General features: G+C 33.2%; 1 non-coding gene across 1 annotated transcript in view; it reads right to left on the reverse strand.

Annotated features, from left to right (window-relative positions):
* Nucleotides 1-8,577: 8,577 nt before the first annotated feature.
* The window catches only part of LOC119559332, a 3,971-nt gene continuing 48 nt past the window's right edge, over nucleotides 8,578-12,500 (reverse strand). Inside the window, exon 1 of the ribosomal RNA XR_005220734.1 lies at nucleotides 8,578-12,500. This exon is cut by the window's right edge and continues 48 nt beyond it. This is a non-coding gene — a ribosomal RNA (large subunit ribosomal RNA).

Raw genomic sequence — 12,500 nt, forward strand, 5'->3', positions numbered from 1 at the left:
TATGATATGTACGTTAGAAAAAATAATATATATATATATTATTTTCTTTTAATATAGGGACACCTCTTTTAATTTATCCCCGCAGGGAATTATCACATAACTCAGTATGTGATAATGGCAGACCAATATACATATATATCAAGATTATCAATACAAAATATATATCATTATTAGCCTGCCTCAATTGTAATTATTTATTTGGATTAACGATAAAGTTCGGAAACAATTTGTTATTCTATGTATAATAGAAACCTTGGCCTTTGTTTCAACATTATTATCTTTGGGCTTAAAATATTAACCGTGGAGCCAAGTCTCATATTCATAAATGAATAAAGAAACAAATTTGACGGATTAATATCTTCTCTACCGACAGACAGTATTTTGTCACGTCAATAGTAGATGGCCGGCCCATTGACCATCCTATAGTAGTTTTTGGACCCAATATCTTTAATTCGGGTATTTTCAATTGTCTTTGCCAATCAACCGTTTGGTACTCTCTCATATAATAAGAGAATACACATATAATTCCATTATATGGATATATCTTCATTATTTTATTTGCTACATCACCCTATAATAGTTTTTGAACCCGTCAACTTCAATTCGGGTATTTTCAATTGTCTTTGCCAACCATTTATATGGTATTCTCTATTATAATAAGAGAATACTAGTGTATATCCATTATATGGATATATCATCTTCATATTATTTGCTACACCACCCTATAGTAGTTTTTGAACCCATCATCTGCAATTCGGGTATTTTCAATTGTCTTTGCCAACCAACTATACGGTATTCTCTCTTATAATAAGAGAATACAAGTATATTTTCATTATATGGATATAATGCCATTTATTTTTCAATATCCATATAATTCATTTAGTTTTGTATGTACAAAACAAGTTTTCTTTATAGTATTGACAAAATCATATGTTTACGCATAACATAAGTTTTGACCAATACGAGGAGGGGCCCGCCAACGACCACCTCCCTATAGTAGTTTTTTACCCCACGCACTACTGCGTGCCTGTTTACAGTACTAGTGCCAGCTATCACTAGGTTTATATATCATGTTTCAGTGATATATGGGTAAATTCTACCATTTATTCTTATGTATATGGCATTTCTATGCCATATTTATACAATCCATTCATATCTTAATGTATATTTATTATATTATACATTATTATGCCTTATAGGTATTATACCTATAAGCCATATCCATACGATTCATTCACTAGTGCCGCCCCTCACTAGGTTTATAATTGTTATATCATTGATATACAATTTATTTCTATATATATGGCATTTATATGCCATATCCATACAATGCATTCACATTTCAATGTATATTTACTTGTTATACATTATTATGCCTTATAGGTATTATACCTATAAGCCATATCCATACGATTCACTTATATAAATATATGTATATTTTTCTATACATAATTTTTTTTATTTTTGTATGGATTTCTATGCATATCCATAGTTTATATGGATATGCTTGGCGTTCTATATAGTATTGACAAATTCATATGCATAACATAAGTTTTGACCAATACGAGGAGGGGCCCGCCAACGACCACCTCCCTATAGTAGTTTTTTACCCCACGCACTATTGCGTGCCTGTTTACAGTACTAGTGCCAGCTATCACTAGGTTTATATATCGTGTTTCAGTGATATATGGGTAAATTCTACCATTTATTCTTATGTATATGGCATTTCTATGCCATATTTATACAATCCATTCATATCTTAATGTATATTTATTATATTATACATTATTATGCCTTATAGGTATTATACCTATAAGCCATATCCATACGATTCATTCACTAGTGCCGCCCCTCACTAGGTTTATAATTGTTATATCATTGATATACAATTTATTTCTATATATATGGCATTTATATGCCATATCCATACAATGCATTCACATTTCAATGTATATTTACTTGTTATACATTATTATGCCTTATAGGTATTATACCTATAAGCCATATCCATACGATTCACTTATATAAATATATGTATATTTTTTCTATACATAATTTTTTTTTACTTTTGTATGGATTTCTATGCATATCCATAGTTTATATGGATATGCTTGGCGTTCTATATAGTATTGACAAATTCATATGCATAACATAAGTTTTGACCAATACGAGGAGGGGCCCGCCAACGACCACCTCCCTATAGTAGTTTTTTACCCCACGCACTATTGCGTGCCTGTTTACAGTACTAGTGCCAGCTATCACTAGGTTTATATATCGTGTTTCAGTGATATATGGGTAAATTCTACCATTTATTCTTATGTATATGGCATTTCTATGCCATATTTATACAATCCATTCATATCTTAATGTATATTTATTATATTATACATTATTATGCCTTATAGGTATTATACCTATAAGCCATATCCATACGATTCATTCACTAGTGCCGCCCCTCACTAGGTTTATAATTGTTATATCATTGATATACAATTTATTTCTATATATATGGCATTTATATGCCATATCCATACAATGCATTCACATTTCAATGTATATTTACTTGTTATACATTATTATGCCTTATAGGTATTATACCTATAAGCCATATCCATACGATTCACTTATATAAATATATGTATATTTTTCTATACATAATTTTTTTTTACTTTTGTATGGTTTTCTATGCATATCCATAGTTTATATGGATATGCTTGGCGTTCTATATAGTATTGACAAATTCATATGCATAACATAAGTTTTGACCAATACGAGGAGGGGCCCGCCAACGACCACCTCCCTATAGTAGTTTTTTACCCCACGCACTATTGCGTGCCTGTTTACAGTACTAGTGCCAGCTATCACTAGGTTTATATATCGTGTTTCAGTGATATATGGGTAAATTCTACCATTTATTCTTATGTATATGGCATTTCTATGCCATATTTATACAATCCATTCATATCTTAATGTATATTTATTATATTATACATTATTATGCCTTATAGGTATTATACCTATAAGCCATATCCATACGATTCATTCACTAGTGCCGCCCCTCACTAGGTTTATAATTGTTATATCATTGATATACAATTTATTTCTATATATATGGCATTTATATGCCATATCCATACAATGCATTCACATTTCAATGTATATTTACTTGTTATACATTATTATGCCTTATAGGTATTATACCTATAAGCCATATCCATACGATTCACTTATATAAATATATGTATATTTTTCTATACATAATTTTTTTTTACTTTTGTATGGTTTTCTATGCATATCCATAGTTTATATGGATATGCTTGGCGTTCTATATAGTATTGACAAATTCATATGCATAACATAAGTTTTGACCAATACGAGGAGGGGCCCGCCAACGACCACCTCCCTATAGTAGTTTTTTACCCCACGCACTATTGCGTGCCTGTTTACAGTACTAGTGCCAGCTATCACTAGGTTTATATATCGTGTTTCAGTGATATATGGGTAAATTCTACCATTTATTCTTATGTATATGGCATTTCTATGCCATATTTATACAATCCATTCATATCTTAATGTATATTTATTATATTATACATTATTATGCCTTATAGGTATTATACCTATAAGCCATATCCATACGATTCATTCACTAGTGCCGCCCCTCACTAGGTTTATAATTGTTATATCATTGATATACAATTTATTTCTATATATATGGCATTTATATGCCATATCCATACAATGCATTCACATTTCAATGTATATTTACTTGTTATACATTATTATGCCTTATAGGTATTATACCTATAAGCCATATCCATACGATTCACTTATATAAATATATGTATATTTTTCTATACATAATTTTTTTTACTTTTGTATGGTTTTCTATGCATATCCATAGTTTATATGGATATGCTTGGCGTTCTATATAGTATTGACAAATTCATATGCATAACATAAGTTTTGACCAATACGAGGAGGGGCCCGCCAACGACCACCTCCCTATAGTAGTTTTTTACCCCACGCACTATTGCGTGCCTGTTTACAGTACTAGTGCCAGCTATCACTAGGTTTATATATCGTGTTTCAGTGATATATGGGTAAATTCTACCATTTATTCTTATGTATATGGCATTTCTATGCCATATTTATACAATCCATTCATATCTTAATGTATATTTATTATATTATACATTATTATGCCTTATAGGTATTATACCTATAAGCCATATCCATACGATTCATTCACTAGTGCCGCCCCTCACTAGGTTTATAATTGTTATATCATTGATATACAATTTATTTCTATATATATGGCATTTATATGCCATATCCATACAATGCATTCACATTTCAATGTATATTTACTTGTTATACATTATTATGCCTTATAGGTATTATACCTATAAGCCATATCCATACGATTCACTTATATAAATATATGTATATTTTTCTATACATAATTTTTTTTACTTTTGTATGGATTTCTATGCATATCCATAGTTTATATGGATATGCTTGGCGTTCTATATAGTATTGACAAATTCATATGCATAACATAAGTTTTGACCAATACGAGGAGGGGCCCGCCAACGACCACCTCCCTATAGTAGTTTTTTACCCCACGCACTATTGCGTGCCTGTTTACAGTACTAGTGCCAGCTATCACTAGGTTTATATATCGTGTTTCAGTGATATATGGGTAAATTCTACCATTTATTCTTATGTATATGGCATTTCTATGCCATATTTATACAATCCATTCATATCTTAATGTATATTTATTATATTATACATTATTATGCCTTATAGGTATTATACCTATAAGCCATATCCATACGATTCATTCACTAGTGCCGCCCCTCACTAGGTTTATAATTGTTATATCATTGATATACAATTTATTTCTATATATATGGCATTTATATGCCATATCCATACAATGCATTCACATTTCAATGTATATTTACTTGTTATACATTATTATGCCTTATAGGTATTATACCTATAAGCCATATCCATACGATTCACTTATATAAATATATGTATATTTTTCTATACATAATTTTTTTTTACTTTTGTATGGATTTCTATGCATATCCATAGTTTATATGGATATGCTTGGCGTTCTATATAGTATTGACAAATTCATATGCATAACATAAGTTTTGACCAATACGAGGAGGGGCCCGCCAACGACCACCTCCCTATAGTAGTTTTTTACCCCACGCACTATTGCGTGCCTGTTTACAGTACTAGTGCCAGCTATCACTAGGTTTATATATCGTGTTTCAGTGATATATGGGTAAATTCTACCATTTATTCTTATGTATATGGCATTTCTATGCCATATTTATACAATTCATTCATATCTTAATGTATATTTATTATATTATACATTATTATGCCTTATAGGTATTATACCTATAAGCCATATCCATACGATTCATTCACTAGTGCCGCCCCTCACTAGGTTTATAATTGTTATATCATTGATATACAATTTATTTCTATATATATGGCATTTATATGCCATATCCATACAATGCATTCACATTTCAATGTATATTTACTTGTTATACATTATTATGCCTTATAGGTATTATACCTATAAGCCATATCCATACGATTCACTTATATAAATATATGTATATTTTTCTATACATAATTTTTTTTTACTTTTGTATGGTTTTCTATGCATATCCATAGTTTATATGGATATGCTTGGCGTTCTATATAGTATTGACAAATTCATATGCATAACATAAGTTTTGACCAATACGAGGAGGGGCCCGCCAACGACCACCTCCCTATAGTAGTTTTTTACCCCACGCACTATTGCGTGCCTGTTTACAGTACTAGTGCCAGCTATCACTAGGTTTATATATCGTGTTTCAGTGATATATGGGTAAATTCTACCATTTATTCTTATGTATATGGCATTTCTATGCCATATTTATACAATCCATTCATATCTTAATGTATATTTATTATATTATACATTATTATGCCTTATAGGTATTATACCTATAAGCCATATCCATACGATTCATTCACTAGTGCCGCCCCTCACTAGGTTTATAATTGTTATATCATTGATATACAATTTATTTCTATATATATGGCATTTATATGCCATATCCATACAATGCATTCACATTTCAATGTATATTTACTTGTTATACATTATTATGCCTTATAGGTATTATACCTATAAGCCATATCCATACGATTCACTTATATAAATATATGTATATTTTTCTATACATAATTTTTTTTACTTTTGTATGGATTTCTATGCATATCCATAGTTTATATGGATATGCTTGGCGTTCTATATAGTATTGACAAATTCATATGCATAACATAAGTTTTGACCAATACGAGGAGGGGCCCGCCAACGACCACCTCCCTATAGTAGTTTTTTACCCCACGCACTATTGCGTGCCTGTTTACAGTACTAGTGCCAGCTATCACTAGGTTTATATATCGTGTTTCAGTGATATATGGGTAAATTCTACCATTTATTCTTATGTATATGGCATTTCTATGCCATATTTATACAATCCATTCATATCTTAATGTATATTTATTATATTATACATTATTATGCCTTATAGGTATTATACCTATAAGCCATATCCATACGATTCATTCACTAGTGCCGCCCCTCACTAGGTTTATAATTGTTATATCATTGATATACAATTTATTTCTATATATATGGCATTTATATGCCATATCCATACAATGCATTCACATTTCAATGTATATTTACTTGTTATACATTATTATGCCTTATAGGTATTATACCTATAAGCCATATCCATACGATTCACTTATATAAATATATGTATATTTTTCTATACATAATTTTTTTTTACTTTTGTATGGATTTCTATGCATATCCATAGTTTATATGGATATGCTTGGCGTTCTATATAGTATTGACAAATTCATATGCATAACATAAGTTTTGACCAATACGAGGAGGGGCCCGCCAACGACCACCTCCCTATAGTAGTTTTTTACCCCACGCACTATTGCGTGCATGTTTACAGTACTAGTGCCAGCTATCATTAGGTTTATATATCGTGTTTCAGTGATATATGGGTAAATTCTACCATTTATTCTTATGTATGTATATGGCATTTCTATGCCATATTTATATAATTCATTCATATCTTAATTTATATTTATTATATTATACATTATTATGCCTTATAGGTATTATACCTATAAGCCATATCCATACGATTCATATACTAGTGCAGCCCCTCACTAGGTTTATATATCTCATTTTAATTATATATTGGTAAATTCTATTATTTATTCTTGTGTATATGGCACTTATATGCCGCCATATCTATAAAAATGCATTTATATTTCAATGTATATTTTCTATATTATACATTATTATGCCTTAAAAAGTTATTATACCTACCATAAGGCGATATCCATACGATTCATTTATATAAAAGATATATGTATAATTTTCTATACATAATTTTTTTTTATGAATATATGGGTTTCCTAAGCATATCCATATAATACATTTAGTTTTATATGGATTAGATTGGTCTTCTTTATTGTATTGCCAAACTCATATTGATAAAATAAGTTTTGAACAATAAGAGGATCAGCCGCCAACCAACCAACCACTGCTACCATTGGAGGAACATATACTTACTTTTTATATGTCCTCTTACTTGAATGGTCCTCTCTTTACTTGAAAATTTCATTACCATAGGAATCTATTTATACATGGAATATGATTTCCACTACTTTTTCGCGTCACTAATAATTAATATGACGATACAGACTTGCTACCATAACATAAGTCTTGAACAATAATAGGAGCAGCCGCCAACCAACCACCAACCAACCAACCACTGCTACCATTGATAGTAATTTTATATGTCCTCTTTAGTTGAATTTCAATACCATAGGAATATTTATACATGGAATATGTTTTGCCACTACTTTTTCGCGTCACTAATAATATGACGATACAGTCTTGCTACCATAACATAAGTTTTGAACAATAAGAGGAGCAGACACACCAACCAACCAACCGCGCTGCTACCATTATATATACTTATATTTATATAAGTCCTCTTTACTTGAATGGCCTCTTTACTTGAATTTCAATACCATAGGAATATTTATTTATACATGGAATATGTTTTGCCACTACTTTTTCGCGTCACTAATAATATGACGATATAGACTTGCTACCATAACATAAGTTTTGAACAATAAGAGGAGCAGACACCAACCAACCAACCGCTGCTACCATTGAATGAACCATATATACAAACTTTTATATATGTCCTCTTTACTTGAATTTTAATACCATAGGAATATTTATACATGGAATATGTTTGCCACTTTATCATCGCGTCACTAATAAGATGACGATACATTTTGTTTGTTCAATATTTACTTATATATTGATGTTTCCAATTTAGGTCTTTTATATTTCTTCTTCCCTACCTTACACACCACAAACAAAGTGGCGTGCGATGCTGCAAGCAAGCATAATGATTATGCCCGCTTGCAACATCTTTATTATCGAATCATCAAGCAAAGGATAAGCTTCAGTGGATCGCAGTATGGCAGCTGCTCAACCACTTACAACACCTTGCCTGTTACAAAAGTCGTTTACAATTGATTCTAGGCTTTGTCATTGTATTAAATAATGCTTTTATATGTAACTAGCGCGGCATCAGGTGATCAAAGATCCTCCCAATTTACTATGTTACAAATTACATTGGCATCACATCCATTGTCGTTTATAAAGTAAATTATAAACTTTAAATGGTTTAGAAGCCATACAATGCAAATTGCCCCTTATTTATCATTGCAGTCCAGCACGGATACGACCTTAGAGGCGTTCAGGCATAATCCAACGGACGTAGCGTCATACCACTGTTCGCTCGAACAAGTATTGTGCCATTGGTCCGTACCTGCGGTTCCTCTCGTACTACGCAGGAATGCTGTCGCAACAACGTTTTGTCATTAGTAGGGTAAAACTAACCTGTCTCACGACGGTCTAAACCCAGCTCACGTTCCCTTGCATGGGTGAACAATCCAACGCTTGGTGAATTTTGCTTCACAATGATAGGAAGAGCCGACATCGAAGGATCAAAAAGCGACGTCGCTATGAACGCTTGGCCGCCACAAGCCAGTTATCCCTATGGTAACTTTTCTGACACCTCTTGTTAAAAACTCTTTAAACCAAAAGGATCGATAGGCCGAGCTTTTGCTGTCCCTGTGTGTACTGAACACCGAGATCAAGTCAGCATTTGCCCTTTTGCTCTATGTGTGGTTTCTGTCCGCACTGAGCTGGCCTTGGGACACCTCCGTTATTATTTGAGAGATGTACCGCCCCAGTCAAACTCCCTACCTGGCAATGTCCTTGAATTGGATCATACCTGAGTAATTGGAGTTATACCAAATTTTCAAATCAAAAATACATAAATGCACCGTTTTATTAAAGAATTTGTTTGCGATTATATAACAAACTCGTGATACTTTGATCAAGAAGCTTGCATCAAAACCCAATACCATAAGATATAATAAATATATCCGTATAATGGCTAGGAAATGATACACGTTCCATTTAATCAAGTAAGTAAGGAAACAATAAGAGTAGTGGTATTTCATTGGCGATACCAAACCGAAGTCTAATATCTCCCACTTATTCTACACCTCTTATGTCTCCTTACACTGCCAGATTAGAGTCAAGCTCAAAAGGGTCTTCTTTCCCCGCTAATTATTCCAAGCCCGTTCCCTTGGCTGTGGTTTCGCTAGATAGTAGATAGGGACAGTAGGAATCTCGTTAATCCATTCATGCGCGTCACTAATTAGATGACGAGGCATTTGGCTACCTTAAGAGAGTCATAGTTACTCCCGCCGTTGACCCGCGCTTACTTGAATTTCTTCACTTTGACATTCAGAGCACTGGGCAGAAATCACATTGTGTCAACACCCGCTAGGGCCATCACAATGCTTTGTTTTAATTAGACAGTCGGATTCCCCAAGTCCGTGCCAGTTCTGAATTGATTGTTAATTGATAATCGTTATAATTAATAAGAACTAATTGGTTTAACCCAATTAGTATTCTTAAAAATTTTAGCAAGAAAGTTCCACAATTGGCTACGTAACTAAACTATCCGGGGAACAAGTGACCAACATAAATGCCAGACACTCTATTTACCCAGAACGAGCACATAAACCATGTTATTGTTTCCCAATCAAGCCCGACTATCTCAATCTTCAGAGCCAATCCTTATCCCGAAGTTACGGATCTAATTTGCCGACTTCCCTTACCTACATTATTCTATCGACTAGAGACTCTTCACCTTGGAGACCAGCTGCGGATATTGGTACGGCCTGTTGAGAAGTTTGCGTGTCCCCACCATAAATTTTCAAGGTCCGAGGAGAAAATATCGACACAACAGTATATGTCATGCTCTTCTAGCCCATCTACCATATCTCTCTGCGAAAGACTTCCATGGTAGTACGGCTATAAAACAGAAAAGAAAACTCTTCCGATATCTCTCGACGGCTTCTTTATGGTCGTTCCTGTTGCCAGGATGAGCACGAGGCCCATATTTAATAACAAACGGATACTCAACAGGTTACGGAATTGGAACCGTATTCCCTTTCGTTCAAAATTATTCAAGTATATTAATTAGCTTGATTTATATAATATAATTATATTTGTATGGCATTTGTGTTTTACTTGAAAATTTTCGGCTTTCGCCTTGAACTTAGGACCGACTAACTCGTGATCAACCACTGTTCACACGAAACCCTTCTCCACTTCAGTCCTCCAAGGTCTCATTCGATTATTTGCTACTACCACCAAGATCTGTACCAATGGCAGCTCCATGCAGGCTTACGCCAAACACTTCTACGCATACCATTGTACCTTCCTACTCACTAAAGTTTCAAAATTTATATCACAAGTAATATAAATCATCTACTTTAGCGGTAATGTATAGGTATACAACTTAAGCGCCATCCATTTTAAGGGCTAGTTGCTTCGGCAGGTGAGTTGTTACACACTCCTTAGCGGATTTCGACTTCCATGATCACCGTCCTGCTGTTTTAAGCAACCAACGCCTTTCATGGTATCTGCATGAGTTGTTAATTTGGGCACCGTAACATTACGTTTGGTTCATCCCACAGCGCCAGTTCTGCTTACCAAAAGTGGCCCACTGGGCACATTATATCATAACCTTGAACTTCATATCAAGAAAGTTAAGGTTCTTACCCATTTAAAGTTTGAGAATAGGTTAAGATCGTTTCGACCCTAAGGCCTCTAATCATTCGCTTTACCAGATAAGATTATTTTATATAACATTAAAATGCACCAGCTATCCTGAGGGAAACTTCGGAAGGAACCAGCTACTAGATGGTTCGATTGGTCTTTCGCCCCTATACTCAATTCTGACAATCGATTTGCACGTCAGAACTGTTTCGGTCTTCCATCAGGGTTTCCCCTGACTTCAACCTGATCAAGTATAGTTCACCATCTTTCGGGTCACAGCATATATGCTCAAGGTACGTTCCAGTTAGAGGCATAAATAATATAAATATCATTATACATAACTATATAGAACGCCCCGGGATTGTGTTAATTAGCTATAAATAGTTAAAAAACTAATCCCATTATTAGTCAAGTTAATTACGCTATTAGGTTTATATCCCAATAACTTGCACATATGTTAGACTCCTTGGTCCGTGTTTCAAGACGGGTCCCGAAGGTATCCTGAATCTTTCGCATTGTTAATCATACAAGTGCATATAATAAACACAAAAATCAATGATAATTATGCCATTATATAATTCCGAAAAATTAACGCACTGTATTCATATAAATCTATCAGCACTTTATCAAATTAATAACATTTATTCTGTGTTAAAATGCAAGCAAATTAATTTGAATAAACTATAAGTTATATTTTATGATAAATTTTGTATGCTAATAGATTACAATGTCCTTATATGGAAAAAATGCACACTATTATCATAATATTGTTTAAATATTACAATTTTAATGATGAATTTTCCATAACGGATATTCAGGTTCATCGGGCTTAACCTCTAAGCAGTTTCACGTACTGTTTAACTCTCTATTCAGAGTTCTTTTCAACTTTCCCTCACGGTACTTGTTTACTATCGGTCTCATGGTTATATTTAGTTTTAGATGGAGTTTACCACCCACTTAGTGCTGCACTATCAAGCAACACGACTCTTTGGAAACATCATCTAGTAATCATTAACGTTATACGGGCCTGGCACCCTCTATGGGTAAATGGCCTCATTTAAGAAGGACTTAAATCGTTAATTTCTCATACTAGAATATTGACGCTCCATACACTGCATCTCACATTTGCCATATAGACAAAGTGACTTAGTGCTGAACTGATTTCTTTTCGCTCGCCGCTACTAAGAAAATCCTGGTTAGTTTCTTTTCCTCCCCT

The sequence above is a fragment of the Drosophila subpulchrella genome, unplaced genomic scaffold (genome assembly GCF_014743375.2).
Source record: "Drosophila subpulchrella strain 33 F10 #4 breed RU33 unplaced genomic scaffold, RU_Dsub_v1.1 Primary Assembly Seq204, whole genome shotgun sequence".
Taxonomy (NCBI): domain Eukaryota; kingdom Metazoa; phylum Arthropoda; class Insecta; order Diptera; family Drosophilidae; genus Drosophila; species Drosophila subpulchrella.